The sequence below is a fragment of the Podarcis tiliguerta genome (genome assembly GCF_965153285.1).
Source record: "Podarcis tiliguerta genome assembly, chromosome: 13".
In the NCBI taxonomy this organism is placed as follows: Eukaryota; Metazoa; Chordata; class Lepidosauria; order Squamata; family Lacertidae; genus Podarcis; species Podarcis tiliguerta.
This window is the reverse complement of record NC_139546.1, coordinates 19,814,942-19,828,955: the sequence shown is the minus strand read 5'-3', so window position 1 is coordinate 19,828,955 and position 14,014 is coordinate 19,814,942. Positions and strand designations below refer to the sequence as shown.

Genomic DNA, 14,014 nt, shown 5'->3' with positions numbered 1-14,014 from the left:
ACCCAGGGGCGGAGGACCTCTGGCCTGCAGGCTTCTCCACTGGGCCCACAATGGGGCCAAACATATTTAACACCTGGAAGGTGTGAGACAGGTGTAGACACGGATGGGCCGAAAGGGGGTCTGCAACCACTGATCGGTAGTAGCACCACCACTATCAAAGTTTTGTGCAAAGCCCCATGCAAGACCTGATTTGCAAGACCTGAAAATCAGCTGTTCATCAGTGTATGCAAAATGCAGTGCCTTTACCAACACGCTGCTTGACCTCTAACTGCATTGGCATAAATGGGTCATCTAATGCCATTGTGACATCAAGTGACTGGCATGTGGGCAGCCCTGCCCTCTTGTCAAACGGCCAGTAGAGAGTAGGGGTCATAAGGATCCAGCTCACCAACAGAATGCACTTCCCCATCTTTGATTTATGCCGTATCTACTTACTATGGTTTGCTGCTTGTATATCCAAGGGGAGCCCTAATTACACAGACACAGAAAGAACCAAACTATACAAATCTGTTAAGTTAACCATAAGCAGAACTATAGGATTTGATCCAATCCATTTATTGTATTTAGGGGGGTGGGGGTGGATGTATAATCGAGTGAACAAAGCAGTCAGATATAGATTAAAGCTCGCCTCAGCTACATTTGGGTGCAATAAAAAAAAAAGGTAAAGGTACCTCTGCCCGTACGGGCCAGTCTTGACAGACTCTAGGGTTGTGCGCCCATCTCACTCAAGAGGCCGGGGGCCAGCGATGTCCAGAGACACTTCCGGGTCACGTGGCCAGCGTGACATCGCTGCTCTGGCGAGCCAGAGCCACACACGGAAACGCCGTTTACCTTCCCGCTAGTAAGCGGTCCCTATTTGTCTACTTGCCCCCGGGGGTGCTTTCGAACTGCTAGGTTGGCAGGCGCTGGGACCGAACAACGGGAGCGCGCCCCGCCGCGGGGATTCGAACTGCCCACCTTTCGATCGGCAAGCCCTAGGCGCTGAGGCTTTTACCCACAGCGCCACCCGCGTCCCTTTTTGGGTGCAATACTAAGCCACAAAATAGTATATGCTTAAGCACACCGGGCGCAAACTGTGTGGTGAGGCAAGCAGGTCAGAGTGCTCCAGTATCACACCTCCTTCAGTCAAGCAAACCACAGAACAGATAATTCAGCATTGCACCTGAACCAGCAGGTGTTTCTCCCAAATAAACCACAACTGGGAAGCCAAGGGGAAAACTATGGCTTCCCAATCACAGCTGATCTGGAGAGAAACTTCCAAGTGCTGGTTTGGGTGCAATGCTATAAGCCAGCTGCTCTGCGGTATGAGAGGAGCAAAGTGGGGGAGCTCAAGCTGCAGGCACCAGCAAACAACTTGTGAATAGTATTTTCAACAAACCATCCTATGCAGCCTAGCACTGTGTTTGAACACAGCAACTTTGTGGTCTTGAGTAAAGTCACTTATCTCTCAGCCTCCATTTCCTATCTAGAAAAGGCAAGCAGCAAAAATCTCCACTCCCAGGTCTCTTGGAAGTGCAAAGGCTGTGGAGCAGTTTGAATTATTAGAAGCATTCTCAGATTGATAAATAGCAGGAAGCACTAGCAGCAGGGCAGGCGTTATTTTTCAAATTTGCTTGAATTTCAGTTACAAGAACCATCTTAGCAAAACTGTATTCACATGGCTTAGCACAAGTTCTTGCAAATTAGATGGCAGCTCCTAAAAAAAAATATAGTAGTCTGCCTTTCCATATACAGTGGTACCTCGGGTTACATACGCTTCAGGTTACAGACTCCGCTAACCCAGAAATAGTACCTCGGGTTAAGAACTTTGCTTCAAGATGAGAACAAAAATCGTGCTCTGGCGGCATGGCAGCAGCTAGAGGCCCCATTAGCTAAAGTGGTGCTTCAGGTTAAGAACAGTTTCAGGATAAGAATGGACCTCCGGAACGAATTAAGTACTTAACCCGTGGTGCCACTATATATAGGTTACCTATACCTATCACATCAATGGCTTAGATAAACCACTGTTTTAGATTTCACAAATGCTTCCTTGCCCAATCACCTGCCTTTAGCCGCTGGCTGAGTTACTATGGCACATAAAACATTCAAAAATATTTTGTTCTTCAGTTTTGGATGGGCGGGCAATGATCATCCCGTCAATTTTGGCACGCTAGGATCTAATAGATCAGTGGAAGGGACAATCTGAATTATAAAGGTAAAGGTAAAGTGGCCCCTGACCATTAGGTCCAGTCGTGACTGACTCTGGGGTTGCAGCGCTCATCTCGCTTTATTGGCCAAGGGAGCCGGCGTACAGCTTCCGGGTCATGTGGCCAGCATGACTAAGCCGCTTCTGGCGAACCAGAGCAGCGCACAGAAACGCCGTTTACCTTCCCGCCGGAGCGGTACCTATTTATCTACTTGCACTTTGACATGCTTTCGAACTGCTAGGTTGGCAGGAGCAGGGACCGAACGGGAGCTCACCCCGTTGCAGAGATTCGAACCGCCGACCTTCTGATCGGCAAGTCCTAGGCTCTGTGGTTTAACCCACAGCGCCACCTGTGTCCCTTAATCTGGATTATACTGTTCCTCAATCAGGACTCAACAACCACCTAAAACGGTGGTGGTTCTCAAAGTATAAGGCAAACCTTCCTTAGAGGAGGTCACGTTCTTCCCCAACGCCTCCTGACTTACATCACTGGCATTCACTGACCAATTCTCCATTAAGGCAGCTTGTTCAACTGCCCAGGGCCATTCTTAGAGATTACACATGTGGACAGGTGTCTAACCTGTCTATGTTGCTGGGCTGTATCATTTCAGCCTGAAGATGAGGATTAAATGCCTGAATGCTTCCCCACAGAAAATACTCTACAACACATTCAGAACTATCATGTCAGGGAAGAGATTATTAGCTAGTCTTCTCCCTGACACGTTTGCATTGAATGTGAAGGGCCTATTCTTTTAAGTGGGAGAGTATTCAAACATTTGATTCCGCATACAGTCTCAAATGGTACAGCACGGAAGCAGATAAAGCATGTGAAACTTCTACAATAGCTCTCTGCATCAGGTGTCAAAAGGAAAGCATTTCAGGGGAGTTTCTGTTCCAAGCAGCGTTAGAAACTCAGATATATAAGCTAATCGCCAAATGGCACCTTAAACCTAGGTTACGGTTGCCACAACAGAATGTCTAAGTCCCATTGCCCCCCCCCATGAAATTTACTCTTCTTTTCATTTCTATACCATTTGATATTTTAAAGAAAAAAATCTCAAAGCAGTTTACACACAGCACATTAATACATCAAATAAAACAATCCAGGAAAAAAACCAAATTCAAGATTCAAGGTAAAATATTTCAGATCCTTCTCTAAGGGACATTTTGCTTTCCATCTCTCTCTCTCTCTCTCTCTCTCTCTCTCTCTATATATATATATATCTCCAGCTGCCCTATAGCAGACGTACCCTAGGAAGCCAGTGTGATGTAGTGGCTGGACTAGTTCCTGGGATAATCCCTACTGAGTCATGAAAATCACTGGGTAACCTTGGGCCAGTCATAACCTCCCAACCTACCTCACAGGGTCATTGTAGGGATTAACTGAGGAGAGGAGTGAACCATGTACCCCCTGGAGGAAAAGGTAGGATATTAATACAATAAATAAGGTCTTCTGCTTAAGAAAGCTGGAGAGGCCAGCCAGATGGAGATGCCAGTCGCCAACCTGGCAACCAGAGATCTCCACGTGGTCACAACTGGACCAGCTCCAGTCACAAAACGTGCCTGGGGAGTTTCTAACACAAATTCCAAGATCCTCTTAACCCCTTGCCCCATCCTTTTCTTACAGTACAGAAGGGTGAGAGTTGCCACCCAGCAAGTCAGACACCTTCAGTTTGGTCTGTTATGTACCTCGGAATGTACAGGCAACTGACACTGATCTGTTTCCTAATATGCCAAAGGGAATTCTACATTCTCTAGGCCAACTGCCTTCCCACTTTGAACAGATTTTTGAATGATGCTTTGGTAGTTGTAAGCCCACCATTTTACAACACAGCTTTTAGCTTGGAACATCCCTGGCTCATGAGCGGTCCACAGAACAGGCGACCTACTCCTGTACAGCAGCCATTATTCCAGACCTTTTAAGACAGTCCTCCAAATAACTTTACAAAATTACTAGTTCACACTATTTTCCCCCCACTAGCTTTGCTGCCCACACATGTCAATGTTAATGATGTTTGGCTGAAAAGAAAATAAGAACCATTTTACAAAAGCTTCCCTGCCTGATCACTTGGAAGCAATTCATACCCATCATGGGTGCCTAGTTGAGTGGCTATTTTTTAAAAACCCTGCTTTTAACTTATCACTCCCACCCTCTCTGCATGCCATGCAGTTGGTAACTTACCCATAAATCCCCTCACAGCTTGGTGAGAAATGCTGACAAGAGTGATTTGGTGTGATGCTAGCACATCATCATCTCTTCCAGCAACTCCTTGTTCCAGTAACACTTTACTCTTAGGTTTCTCTCTACTCTCACCCACTTCCAAACATAACTGACTGAGCTAAGCTTTCTCCAAAGAAGTATGCCAAAATACCATGGTAAGGCACACTGAGAGATTTCACACTCACATCTTAGTTATGGTCCTCTTCCCAGAAGTACCATCAGAGCCTAAGTCTCAAAATATTTAGCAAGTGATGGACGATCTTCGTTTAGCCAAGTGGTCATATGAATGAGTAACGAATGTTAACATGTGTGGGTTTGGGGTTTTTTCGTGGAGGGTATGTCCAAATGGAGCCTTTTTAATATTAAATGCTGTTATACATTCAGAACTTTTGGGGGACTGGGTGGCTTAAAAGTCTAAAATATCCTGATTATCAGTTTGCTTTGCACACAACCCTTTATTAAGTACACTCAGTTGCTTATTTTGGTTGTGCCGCCAGATGGTTTGAAAACAGTTTGGATGAGTTACATAGGTGCTACGACAACATAAGCAAGGCAGCACTTTTGTAAGTCAAAAAAAGGCACAGCAACAACAAAGACTGGAGGTGCTGACAACTTCTGTATTTGATGGTTTGTCCAGACATTACGATGGTCAGTTTCAATGCAGAAGAAGAGATTCCTAAGCCTTCAGTAGCTACAGAGCAGAAAAACTTTCAGCAGCTGCAGCTTTACCCATTACTACAATACTGTGACAGCTGAAGCTGCAAAAAATTCTCCCTCATATGCAGCTACCACACAACACAGGAGCCACTTTTGACTCTTAATCTAGTTAGTCCATTTATCTGCTCTCTCAGACCTCTGGGAGTAATGCTAAGTTAAACTGTGAAATAACTATTCTGCCTCACTTCTTTTTCTTCCTTTCAGAATCGAACTCACTGCACCGCATTCATCATGAAAATTATCACTTTTTACTAGATCAATGAATGAGGTGGCAAAGTATACGAAAAGGGCCTCTATTTTGTTTTCTAACTCTCTCCACCTCAAAGGTTCTAAGTTTTCAAAAGTAAACTTACACATTCCACAACTCCATCTGACTTGTGTTGTGAAGATTTTAGAACAAGTGAGGGAACTCAAAAGCCAACTCATGTAAACCTGTCACAGGGAACACCCACCCATTCATTGGCATGATCTCTGATCCTAAACTTTCCGATCCCTACAAACAAAAAACAAAACAAAAACTTGATGCTATCATTACCATTTTAACAGGTGTGGGAAGTAGAAGCCCTTACCCACAGACTACCTGGCTTTTTTCTCCCCCACCCTCCAGTCTTTTACCAGTGATTTCACACCATGTCTCCCAAATCCAAAACCAAAACTCATTGGACCATACAAGATCCCAGTCAAGGTTTCAAGGATCAAACGCCACCACTCCAGTCAATTCCTTTATTAACAGATCTATCTCTCCCAACCACTTTTTCCATCATTCAGTTAGAGGGGGTGGGGGGTGTATCAGAAGAATGGAGCTCTTACCTGTTGGCCTCAGTAAGTAACTTCTGCCACTTTGTTCGCTATCAGAATAATCAGGGGTGGTAGGCCAGTGACCCAGGCAGGTGACGTGAGTGGGGCATTAACGTAGGCAAAAAAAGACAACCCCCTCCCTCTCTACTCCACCATCATTCCTGGCCCCCTTCTTCCTTTCCCCTTGTGAAAGCTTAGCAACAGCACTCGCGGCTCACTATTTGGCAGCATGTCTCCTCTTGCAATTCTTTCCCCCTTGCGCAGCTGCGGAGGATCATTATTCCGCAAGGCCCCTGCAGCAACATTATGCGCAAGCGCAACAGGAAAGGGATAGGAGGTACGGGAGGGGGGGAGAGGAGATGGGAGAAGGGAAGCCAGGAAGCTGCAGGATGTGGCTGTTGCCCTTCCACTCCCCTTTGCGCAGGCGCAGTGGGGCGGCGTGCTACAAAACTTTTCGCGCCGCATGCGTGCCCTGGACCTCACCTGCGCCTCCTTCTCCCGCACGACGCCGAGTGCACAGTAAGGCGCCTGCGCAGGTCCCCGGCAACCGTTTGAACCTAAGGCGCATGCGCCTGCAGTTCCAGCGGCACAGAAACCACAAGGCGCGCGCATGCGCACCTCTCGCCCGAGGCTTCTTTCTCTCTGCCCCGCCCCTTCTCCCTGCGTCAGGCCTTTCCAGCTCATAATTTTGCGGCCGGTCGCCCGCGGCCGTTAATATACGTCTCCCTTTGTCCCTACGGCACGGCGAGCCACATCCGCCGCCCTTTCCACCTCACCTGACAGCGATATGCGGTAGCTGCGACCGTCCCCTTGTGGTCTCCTCATAGCGCCCTGACCTGACACATCCGGGACTCTCCCGTGACGTCGCCACGACGCTTCATTCACTCAACAGGAGGAGGGGAGGTATTGCGCATGCGCCGCAAGGGACCTTCCCTGGAAAGAAAAATTGGCGGGAAAAACAGCAATTCGTCGAAATGCTGAGTTTAGATTAGCGGGGTGGGGAAGCATAAAGAAGAGGTGCGGCAGACGGTGCACAGTTGTTCCTCAGATGCGTTTAAAACCCCTTGCTTCCTATTCTGAGTGACTACAGGTTTTGTGTACATATGTCAAAAGCACAACTCTTTAGGTGCAGACCCTCCAATATTTCTCTGATAAAAATAGGGTCGTCCTATTTCTTCTATTAATAAAATTTATTTATTTGATTTTTCAAATTAAAATGTTACACACATATCCAACATACAACATAAAAACAAGATGCCAAAGAATCTCCTGGACTTCCTTCCTACCTTTTGGGGGTCCTGTTGTTAGTCATTTCCTCCTTCGTCTTTTATAATCCAAATCTTTTACATCTCCAATATATCCAAAATTCACAATTAAACTACAAGTGTTATTCCAATCCTGCTAACGATTCAAACTCTTTACAATGCTTTTTAAGATAAATTATAAATTTTTACCATTGTTACAATTCTGGTCTTCGTGATTTCTGATTCTTCTGATCATTTTTGCCATTTCAGCATAGTCCATTAATTTAAGTTGCTATTCTTCTCTGTTAGGGACTTATTATTATTATTATTATTACTACTACTACACCCTGCCCATATGACTGGGTTGCCTCAGTCAGTGCATCACATTCCCAAAATCAGAGCAGATGAGCCAATGGTAGCTGAAGAAACAGAAAGGGGCAGAAGCCCCCCCCCCCTTTCTGACTTCCTTCCACAAATGACAATACTGTATTTTGGAAGTCCCAAGTCACAAGGTGGTTAGATTGGTCTCAACTAGGGCCAGGGCCTTTTCAGTACTGGCCCCGACTTGGTGGAACGCTCTGCCACAAGAGACTAGGGCCATCTTTCCGCAGGGCCTGCAAGACAGAGCTGTTCCGCCTGGCCTTTGGTTTGGACTGAGTCTGACCCTTATGTTTCCCTCCCCTTATGGTTTAGATCTATGGGCTACTTTTAAAATGAGGCTGCATTTTAAATTGCATTTTAATCTGTATTTTAAATTGGTCCCCCCCCCCAATTATGTTTTTACTGGTGTTAGCCACCCTGAGCCCGGCTCTGGCTGGGGAAAGCAGGGTATAAATAAAATTTATTATTATTATTATTATTATTATTATTATTATTATTATTAATGCAAAAGGAGAGACCAGAATTCCAATCCTCCTCTAAATCATAGAATTGTGGAGTAGGAAGGGACCCTGCGAGGCCATCCAATCTCTGCTTAAAAACCTCCAGTGAAGGAGAGTCCTCTTTGTGTGTGCAGAAGAGCCCCCATACCAAAGTGTGGAACAGTGAGTGGCTTTTTCATACTGTGATTGCATTGAAAGAAGCTGTGCTCTTTCAATGGGCACGCAGCTCTTGTCAGAAATAAATGTATGGTTGCTGCTGGCAACATGGTGTGTTTATGAATTCCTGCTTTTAATCCATGAAGCAGACGGTTTAGGAGCAAAAGGAGTCCTTTGATTCTGAATTCTGAGACTCATGAGCTACCTGTATCAAATTAAACTACAAAGGTACTGCCTACGCAGCATGGGCTTTTGAATGAAACTTTGACGGGGTTAAAGATGCAGACTTTCAAGGTGCCCACAGGCAATATTTAATTCTTCTAAGGTAGGATACTGCAGGTTGTTGGTTTTCTTTTTAACAGCAGGCTTCTTAACTCCACCTTGAGCTTACTATTACAATTGCTTTTCTTCCTAAAATGAAATAGGTGAATCAATCTCGTTCTCGTATTACAGATCAGGAAACTGAGGTTGAGAGACTGGATAAATCTCCCCTGCCTTGTTCTTCAGCCCGTAGTGGAAATTCCATCAATCTGTCTCCAGTTCCCATATGTGGGGGAATATCCACTGAGGAAGGGCAGAGGGCATAAAATGAGAGTTGTGGGTGCGAGTGTGAAGATTACAAATCCTTTTAGAAAAAAACGTGAGGGTCTTTACTTGTATCATGTATACCCTTCTTTCTCTCTTCTTTGGCGATCACTCATAGCCGAGTAAGATTGTCTTCCATGAACACGGTTTTAAAAGTGAGTCTGTATGTGACTGTGGAGGTCAATTCTGGATCCACACGTCCTTCCACAGTGGGGACATAGGTTTCCAGGCGGGAGTTGATCACGGTGAGGGTTTGCCAAGCGTGCCTTCCTCTTTGCATGTTTCTCCCTTTCATTCTGAGTTTGAGCATCTTCAAAGTCCGTGACACCTTTGATAAAGGCTGTTATCCAACTAGAGCACTCACAGGTCAGTGTTTCCCAGTTGTTGGTGTTTATACTACATTTTTTTAGATTTGCCTTGAAAGAGTCTTTAAACCTCTTCTGTTTACGCATTACGCTTTCCATATTATTATTTTTTTCAGTTCATCTTTATTGGGTTCTTTTAACATAAAATCACATTATAAGATTTCAAATTTTCCTGTCATTAAACATGTGATCCTAAAACATAATGAAGAAAACAAAGGTATATTCATAATCATTTGATTCATTTGTATTCCATTTACATCTGACTTCCCTCCCCTTCTTACTTGGTTCCTCTATTTTGCTTAATTGAGTGCCTGTCATAACATATCTGTATACTTAGTAACCTACTTTTCAACTATACAGTATTTTAATATTTCTCCTTACAAGAGTTATTCTAAACCAGTTAAAATTTATACTTCTCCATAATACTCTTTTCAAAATACTGTTTAAATATATTCCAATCATTTTTAAATTTTTGTTTCGTTTGATCTCTTATCTGCCCTGGCAGCTTATCCATCTCAGCACACTCAGCATACGCTTTCCATTTTTAAGTTCAGAATAAAGTAGTTGCTTTGGAAGAAGATACTCAGGCATCTGAACAACATGACCAGTCCAACGAAGTTGATGTTGAAGAATCATCGCTTCGACACTGGTGATCTTTGCTTCTTCCAGAACACTGGCATTAGTTCGCCTGTCTTCCCAAGTGATGTGTAAAATTTTTCGGAGACACTGTTGATGGAATCTTTCGAGGAGTTGGCATTTATAAGTAGTCCATGTTTCACAAGCATACAGTAAGGTTGGTGAGTGCAATAGCTTTGTAAACAAGCATTTTGGTTTCACTGCGAATGTCCCGGTCCTCAAACACTCAATCGGGAGAAAAGCTGCACTTGTAGAGGTCAGGCGATGCTGGATTTCAGCATCAGTGTCAGCCCTTGTGGAAGGATAACTGCCCAGGTAGGAGAAGTGATCGACACTTTCCAACGTTACACCATTGGGTTGGATTTGTGGTGCTGCAGAGGGGTATACTACACATGTCGGTGATAGAGACATTTTCAGTCACCCTGATCAAGTGAATATAATCTGTGTGCAGAAGCAGATTTCTTCATGCAGATCTGCTATACAAGATGCTCCAGTGTTGCAACTGGAGAGGCAGGCAGTTCATCTAGCAGCTTTGGAATATACATGGAACCCTTTCCGTCTCCCCCATTCATATCCCCCAAGAGTTTGTCCAGTATTGTGCTAGACACTGTTGATCCATGAATACAGCCACTTTTCTACTGTTCCTTTGAATCTCTGGAGCAGGAATCCTCCTTCCTGGACAGTTGTCAGTCTGTCTTCACAAACAGAAGCCATAGAAACTTTATGCATGCTGACTTCATCACCTGTTTTGGTGCAAATCTGCAAAAACAAAACAAAACCAGAAGGTGATAGGTTTAAATAACAGGAAGAGAACGATTTAAATGACAACAACATTTTTCTCCACCCATCTGACTGGGTTGCCCCAGCCACTCTGGATGGCTTCCAACAAAAATACAGGAAAAACAACAACAGTAGCAGCAGCAACAGCAACATTAAAAAGCTTCCTGAAACTTTAGAGATCTACAAAAAATTATATAGATGCTTAACACTTTGACATCTGGCGGGACTGGAGGGCATTCCATAAAGTGGGTGGGACTACTGAAAGGGCCTTCTGCTGGTTCCCTGTAGTTTCGGAGCTGGACCTCAGTCCTCAGTTTCCGGGCTGAACGATGGATGGAGATACTGGGCATGGGAGTTCAAATTCCAGTTAAGACACTCTTTCTCAGCCTTGGTACATTGGTTACTTCTTTCATTTTATGGATCAGTGGTCTCGTTACACAGTAAAATTCATGTTCAATTGCTGTTTTAGACTTTCAAAAGTCTGGAATGGATTAATCCATTTTGCATTACTTTCTATGGGAAAGCGGACCTTGGTTTTGGAACGCTTTGGTTTTGGAACGGACTTCCGGAACGGATTAAGTTTGAGAACCAAGGTACCACTCTATTTGCAACTTAACCTCACGACCCATCACTGCCATATGAGTTTTGACGCCGGGGTCCATGGGGGAGCCACAGAAATCGTCCAGTGCACTACCGTGACATTCTTAATGATCATCTGAACACTTTGAGACAGACTAGGGATATTTCGCCCACTCTTTGAGAAGCCGCAGCAGACCTTATGAGTGTTGACATGGCTTTGGTGGTGGCATTTCGACAGCCTTTTGTATCCCCAAGTTTCTAAACCAATGTCCTTGAAAGCAGTTGCGTGTGCGGATTTTTAACAGCATCTGCTTTTTTAAAAAAAATAAAAATAAAATTCACTTCCTCTTCGGTTTTTAATTATTTTGTTCCTCCGTTTTTGCCTTTCAATTTACTAAAAACCTAGAAATGTAATTAGAGGGAGGTTGGGCTGCGAGAAAGCTGCCAGCATTTCTACATCATGATTAAATATATCAGCCGTTCCTTTAGTGAGAGAAGAAGAAAAAACATATAAAAAGAAAGCCCAAACAGGATTCGCGTAATTATCTCCCCGTTATCCAGGAAAGAATCGGTAACACGTACAGATAGACTTATTGAAAATGCAGCACTAATTAAAAACTCATATAAGCTCCTGACGATCGAGACAGCACAAAAACCGGTTATTTAATTATTTCTTCTTATTTGCTAATCTTTGTCTTAGCAAAACAAACAAAAAACTATTCCAAACAAAACCCTGCCACCGTTCACTGGAGGGACTTAATAGGACTTTTATCTATGCAACAGTCAAAGCAGACAATGGGAGCTCAATTTGATTCACCTCTCCTTATGCCACTGGGAAATCTTTGCAACTGATTTTTTCTGAAGGTAATCTAAAAAAGGAATGTTTTTATGTGTGTTCAAAGGAAGTGCTGAGCTACATTCAGAGGACTTTCATTTTAAAAAATGTATTACTTTCCCCCCACTTTCCCCAACCCTAAGTGCTTAATTTCTAAAAAGAGAGGTGCATTGTAAGCCACTCTGCATGTGCCCAGAGGCTCTCACCACGCTTATTGCTTCCCACGCTGCGCAGATGATCATCTGGTGAACCCCATCCATGAGTAGCTCTTGCTTTTTCCTGTTTCCATATGTGCCTAGTTATGTCGGAGCCAAACATGATGTTACATGGGAGGTGCATATAATTTTGTTTTATTTTAATAAAAAGCAGCTGCAGGAAGTTGGAATCACAAACAGAAGAACAGATGAGGGAACCTCTCTGGCTGATTTCAGACCATAACCTGCTGTTGCTTCGACCCTGATCCTACTGTCCCTCAGCTGCTTTTCGGTTAAAACAGTAATCTTCTGAGACACTGGCTGCAATCCCAGACCCTCCAAGTGTCCCTGTTTTCCAGGGACAGTCCCGGATTTACAGAAGCCATCCCAGTTTCTGATTTGATCCTGGAATGTCCCGCTTTCCCTTAGGATGTCCCTATTTTAATTGGAGAAAAGTTGGTGGGTATGGAGTTATGCAACCCCCCAAGTCAAGAAGATAAGTAACTAAAAAACCTTTAGAAGACATCTGAAGGCAGCCCTGTACACAGTTTTTTAATGCTTTATGTTTTTATATATGTTGGAAGCCACCCAAAGTGACTGGGGCAACCCAATCAGATGGGTGGGGTATAAATAATAACACCATTATTATTATTATTATTATTATTATTATTATTATTATTATTGATGTCCCTATTTTCATCAGAGAAATGTTGGAGCATATGCAATCTTATACTCATTTACCGTATTTTTTGCTCTATAAGACTCACCTTTTCCCTCCTAAAAAGTAAGGGGGAATGTGTGCGCGTCTTATGGAGCGAATGCAGGCTACGCAGCTATCACAGAAGCCAGAACAGCAAGAGGGGTTGCTGCTTTCACTGTGCAGTGTTCCCTCTTGCTGTTCTGGCTTCTGAGATTCAGATTTTTTTTTTTTATTGTTTTCCTCCTCCAAAAACTAGGTGCGTCTTGTGGTCTGGTGCGTCTTATAGAGCGAAAAATACGGTACATTGGGTATGAGTTCCAGTGAATTACGTCTGAGTAGACATGTGTAGGTTTCCATTTTATTACGCACATTCATCATGCAACTTCTAGTTAGGTCTGCTGCGGCCAAACTGAGCTTGATGTCAGGGAAAATGTGAATAGATTGCCTGGATTATTATTATTTTTTAAAGTAAAAGCTGCCATGGAAAGCTTTCATCCATGTGGAAAATGGCAGCACCAAGCGATGGTTGACAAAAGGTACATGTCATGCATGCAGCAGGGAGGTTAACCAATGTTGCAGCCCTGATCCTTCCCCTCGCACAGCTGCTTTCATTTTCTAAACTATCACTGGGAAGCATGTGGCCTTCCAGATTTTGCTGGACTGCACCTCCCATCACCCCTGACCATTGGCTTGGCTGGCTGGGGCTGATGGGAGTTGGAGTTCACCAAACATCTGAGAGGCAACAAGTCCCTCGTCCCTGTTTGAAACAGGCTGTGGGAGATCCAATACGAGATTTCCCAATATCATGTCTAATTTGGCCCTCGCTCAGGCAGTAAGCCTATATCTGGACTGTACCACTTCAGGTTTACCACACCAGTGACAATTAAGCCTGGATAGCTCAGTTGGTTAGAGCATGGTGCTGGTAAAACCAAGGTTGCAGGTTTGATCCCCATATGGAACAGTTGCTTATTGGTTGGACTAAAATACTAGATGTTCCTTGAGGTCTCTTCCAACTCTGTAATTCTATGATCTAAGCCAGCTCCAGGTCGTTGTCCCCTTTCCCCCTAATCCTGCTTCCTACGCTGATCTTTTAAACAGCAACCCGTTGTTCGGTCCCAGCTCCTGCACACCTAGCAGT

General features: G+C 44.2%; 1 protein-coding gene and 1 long non-coding RNA gene across 7 annotated transcripts in view; one reads left to right on the top strand and one right to left on the bottom strand.

Moving 5' to 3' along the window:
* SPOP (speckle type BTB/POZ protein) overlaps positions 1–6,827 on the bottom strand; it is a 49,870-nt gene extending 43,043 nt beyond the window's left edge. The window contains exon 1 of one of the 6 annotated variants that reach the window (XM_083408424.1): positions 6,698–6,827. The gene's annotated coding sequence lies outside the window, so the exon portion shown is untranslated. Of the gene's footprint in view, positions 1–5,933; positions 6,332–6,404; positions 6,454–6,697 lie in introns of those variants that run through there. The other 5 variants (XM_083408428.1, XM_083408426.1, XM_083408425.1 and 2 more) reach the window with 5 other exon arrangements.
* On the top strand, positions 3,375–5,492 carry LOC310661898. Its single transcript, XR_014504157.1, has 2 exons — positions 3,375–4,561; positions 5,328–5,492. It is a non-coding gene; the product is annotated as an uncharacterized lncRNA (long non-coding RNA).
* Positions 6,828–14,014: the final 7,187 nt, after the last annotated feature.